The 5,007-nt window shown below is 48.3% G+C and overlaps 1 long non-coding RNA gene across 1 annotated transcript; it reads left to right on the forward strand.

The window, feature by feature from the left end:
- The first annotated feature begins 1,519 nt into the window (after positions 1–1,519).
- LOC109293893 lies at positions 1,520–2,118 on the forward strand. Its single transcript, XR_002096422.1, has 3 exons — positions 1,520–1,535; positions 1,810–1,938; positions 2,018–2,118. It is a non-coding gene; the product is annotated as an uncharacterized LOC109293893 (long non-coding RNA).
- Positions 2,119–5,007: the final 2,889 nt, after the last annotated feature.

Here is a 5,007-nt window from a genome sequence, read left to right on the forward strand (position 1 = left end):
AGCCTGAGGGGGAATACAAAAACAGCATTGTGCTCCCACCCAGAGCTGTCCCTTTTTGGGTGGGGGGGGGGGGGGGGGGGGGGGGGGGGGAGAGCAATTACTTAGGGACCTATCAAATTCACAGGCCCTGGCAGCCAATTACACAGCTGTAACATAGCCAGGACCCCCAATTTCACAGCCGTATTGAGGCCGGGGCTGCCATTTTGAAGGTGGAGCAAAGCCCCCCACACTTCTGATTGGCTGAGGGGTGCAGCAAGTCCCACTCCTGCTAGGCATTTATTGAAAGTCCTAGCTGGAGCTGCCTGGCTTGTTAATTCAGTAATTATTACCCTCTTCAAGGGGCAGACAGCGGTAATTACTGAGTAAGCAAACAGTGGACTTCTGGGGGCTTTTCCCTGCTCCCCCCACCCCTTCTGGAGACAAAGAGATGGGAACTTTTCCTGCCTCTTTCCCCCACCCCCTGTTAGGCTGCCTTTATTTTTTTCTTCTTTGCTCCCTTCCCCCTCCTCTTGCCCTTCTAGGAGACAGCTTTTTGAGCATAGCCGGTTTCCTGCACTCTTCCACAGGGGACCCGGCTATTTCACAGGAGACTGCCAATTACACGATGTCACATACACAGTTTCTGTGAAATCATGTATTTGGTTGGTCTCTGCAAATACTGTTTGTTTTCTAATGGGGTGGCAGGAAGGGGAGAAACCCCTTGGGCATTTCCCCACCCAAGTTGGGCGCTTCCTCTTTTTCAGCATGTATTACCGTACCATTTCCTCCCATGAACTTCCCCACTGAAACTTCCCAATTCTTTGAAAACGCTCTTGTTTTGAGGAAATGTGACTTGTCAAAACAACCCTTCCCTACGCCTCCCCAGCATCTGTAGGAGCTCCCCGTTTTATGTTTCTTTTGTAGGGGACTGGCACATTAGCTAGGAGGGAAAAAAGCCGTAGTAAGTAAATAATGGGTCATATTATCAGATGGAGAAAACTACCCTAGCTCTGGCCTGATATGCTTTGATCAGAGCTGCCTTGGATAAGCCACGCGTTTAAGCCTGGGTTAACAAATGTTATTGAATGCAATTTAAGTAATATTCAGTCAGTGGACAAGACTTCCTCTCAGACAATTGTGTAGGCAGGGACAGCATTGTATTTACTATGCAGCTGTACCAGGGCCCCACCTTACTCCTTTTCACATCTAGGACAAACTTCCTCCAGATTTCTAGGGAAGCAGGGGAAGTAATGTAACCCATCACATTAATGTCAAAGGGCCAAATCCTAAGATGCTGGAGCCCTCCTGCAATTTCCTGTTGAAATACTTTGTTTTACAGAGTCAGTGGCCAGATCCTACTCCCACTGAAGTGAGTTGCATTTTCTCAGCCTTGCTCAGAAGTTGGGCCCATGTGATCATTTGGAAATCAATTGCTCTGGGGATGGAAGGTCAGGCTCCTACACGAGGAGATAAGGGGCATGCTCTGGGGTGCTGAAGAAGAATTTTACAGCAGGGAGAATATTTAGCCAGATGTCCGAGGAAAGGTCAAAATGCAGGTTTGTGGCTGTCATTACATTCTCTGTGTTAAGGCAAAGTCCTGAGCAACAGTACAGCAAGCCTTTTCCTGTCACCATGCTTTATATTTGACATGTTGGGGACCTTCAGTTTCCATAGTTAATCCAATCCTTGACCGTCTGCTTGTGATGATCAAGGCAGGGGCCAGTTAGAGACAGTGTTTCTGTGATAAAGATATCCCCTGGGACACTCATTATCACTCTGAGTGGAAGTTAGCTTTGTCCAAACTCCATCCCCTGATCTCTTCTCTTTAAGGGTCCTGAAGAACTAATCCTTTCAAGCAGCCGTACCATCATAATGAAGAAGAATTCCTCATGTGAAAAATGCAGAAGTGGACCTTGGAAGTTAAGGGAATGAGACAGTGGATTAGAGTGTCAATCTCAGGTTGGTTTTCACCTACGCAGGTGGTGATGCATTTTGATAACTATTTGCAACAAGGTGGACTAAAGTTTTATACTTTGAGAAATAACCACGAGAAAAGAATTTAAGACAGAAGTGCCTTCCCTCCACCCCATCCCTCCATGCAACAAAAAACAAATTAACTGATTCTCGGTGTGTTATCATTTATATTTCAACCCAGGGCCTACCATTATATCACTGTGCCATGCTCGTGTGACTTTGAATCATTAAATGCTCATCCTTTTCCTGTGTCATCCTCTTACATAAGCACCTGGACTACATCTTGGCTGAATCACTCCAGGAATTTGCTGTGTGGTCTACCTAACACACGTGTGTTATCTCAGGGGAGGTGATCTGGTAGTATAACTGCAGCAGATAGCATGTTAGGATACTGATTCAAGTTCTTTTTGTTAACTACATGGGCGACTGGTGCCATCATAGTTGGCAACCAGTCAGGAACTGGGGCGGGTGGGGGTCCCCCATGGCCTATCTCACTGACCAGGAAGCGGTCATCTGGGTGCACCCACTCCCTGGCTGGCGTTTGCAGGGGGAGCACCCTGTCCATTGCCTAAGTGGGGAGCATGGCCTCTCAGGGGGTGCACATGCACCCTGTGCATCCCCTGCTCATCGCCACTGATTGACTATACTGCACATACAGGCCCACATTACGTTGCACTTCACTTCAGTGAATGTTGATTAGATTCTGGATTTACCTTTACCTTGTTTCAGCTGAAAAACAAACAGTAAGTGAAAGGCACAACAGATAAAGATACAGCATAGATGGAAACCATGTACAGATACAAAAGGCTTGCCTTTGAGCTTGATAGCTTGCTGCACAGCAATGAAACACACTAACAGCAAGGGGTTGATGCCAAGTGTGTATTCATAACAGGATATACTTGGATGCTTGTTGGATACTTCAAACCAGTAATTGAACAGGATTTTTAATGAATTCAGAACTCCTTGCCACACATGTTTAGCAAGTCCTGAAGCTGCATCTGACACACGTTTAGTGTACCCATAATTACATGAGCTAGAGATCTTGAATGGGATGTGAAAACATTGCAATTCCTACAGTTTCTTGTATGTCATTCCATAACAGCAGCACTCCCAGTAACAGCCCTGCACCTATGATCTATCAGCACTCAGAGGAGGTACATAGCTCCTCTCCATGGTTTAGGGATGAATGCAGAACAGTCCATGTTTTACAGCATCCACGAGTGTGTGAAGCATCCTCCACAATTAGCAGAAATACCTAATCCTTGCCTGAGGTTGTTGCAGTTCAGCTGAAGAAATCATGTCTGCTGATGAACAGGGCCATTATTTCACCAACTATCTTATGAAAGATCCTGCACCTGACACTAAAGCATCACACCAATTTATTGGAGTTCTGTCTGTGTTCCTGTTTGCAATCCTGTGTAGGAGGCTGCCTGCTGATTTTGCCTGGTGTCTAGCTGAAGCTGGTGAGTGAGTCAGTCTTATGATGATACACTTACTTATTATAAGATTTCTCTAAACATTTCCAACTATAGCAGCTCCACCTGTGGCATGCAGTGGCCCAAGGCAGGAGTTCAGCATGCTGATGTTTTGTCATATCCCTGCTCTGAACCTGTCTACATGACACTGGTGCCAGCACCTCACCTACTCCAAAGAAGTCTACATCACAGCTTCTACAAGTGCATCTGCATTTGCTGGTGAACCTGTTACCACCAGGCAAGTACCCTCCCTCCCAGGCCCATTGGTCTGGGGCTGCTGATACCCCCCAATCCTGCCAGGCATCAGTGTGCAAGCCCCAGGCCCAGAGGCCTTGGCATTCCCCAGCCTCACTTCACCTTAGTTGAACTGGGCTGAGACATGGGCTGTGGGGCACTTCCTGCGTGTGCCTGCCTTGGGGGGCGCTCAGTTGTTCAAGAGCTCACATGCACTGGCCACCTGCGCAGCATTGCCAAGTCTTAAATATGAAATGATCATATTGGAAGCTCAAAATCATCATATTTGCTGGCAAACTCATACAGTGAAAAATATGCAAACAAATTGTCTGTATTTTATGTTGCTCACTGTAAGCCTCCAGTGAGTGAGGACAACTGGAACATCAAAGGTGAAGCATTTTTTTTATTTGGAGGCAAGCAGTCAGGCTTGAGAAAGTGCTGACTGCAAACCCAAAAGTTGGATAGGACTTCCTGAGAGACTTGGGTTTTGCATGTGTTGTCAATTAGATGCCTCAAAAGTTATCAAATGCAATACTCTAAAAGTCTTGGTTCAGAGCTGATGCCTTTTCTTAGACCAACTAAGAGACTGCAAAAAAGCGGTCTTGTTCTGCAAGCTATGGGGTGCACACGCCCCTCATCAGGCTCAGGGAAAATTATTTCCTACCGATGGGGACTTTTACCATCTTTAAACTCAATTTTTGCACAAAGGGAGCTTAAGACAGAGGCCTGTCCCTCTGGGCCCACGAGAGTCTCTTTGCTGCGCGGATCAGGCAGGGTAATCTTTAATTTTCCCATGAAGGGCGCGAGCCCGAAAGCTTGCAGAAAGAGCCAGGTTTGTTGTGATTTCGTAGTTGGTCTAATAAAAAGTATCCCGTCTGAACCAAAACTTCTAGATCTGTGCATTTCTTTTTGTCTCACACCAACACGGCTACCAAACTCAAAACCCCTCGTACATTTTGAACACTTTTATTCTTGTTGATGGACGGTAAAGGGCTGAAACAACGGCGCGCACGGGCTGGTACCACACAGCCGCGCTCCAAACCCGTGGGAAAAGGCTGAGGGCGCATGCGCAGTAACGCTCCCACCCTTGGCCCGGCTCGCGCAGACGCGATAGGGGTGTTTCCTCCTCTCCCCCCTCCCAACTGCCGGGACTGCGGAACGCAACCGCGCTGCGTCACGACGTTGCTGTCCGGGTAGAAGCCGGCGCTCCTAGTGCGCATGGGTGCCGTGCTCTCCCCGCCTGCCCGGGGCCGGGCCTGCTGAGGAGGCGGAGGCGGACGATGGAGGCGCGCGGGGTTGGGCGGCCGCGCTCCTGGGACAGCCGCACCAGCAGCCGCCGTCGCCC

Source organism: Gavialis gangeticus, unplaced genomic scaffold (assembly GCF_001723915.1).
Source record: "Gavialis gangeticus isolate Ggan-Ray unplaced genomic scaffold, GavGan_comp1, whole genome shotgun sequence".
NCBI lineage: Eukaryota > Metazoa > Chordata > Crocodylia > Gavialidae > Gavialis > Gavialis gangeticus.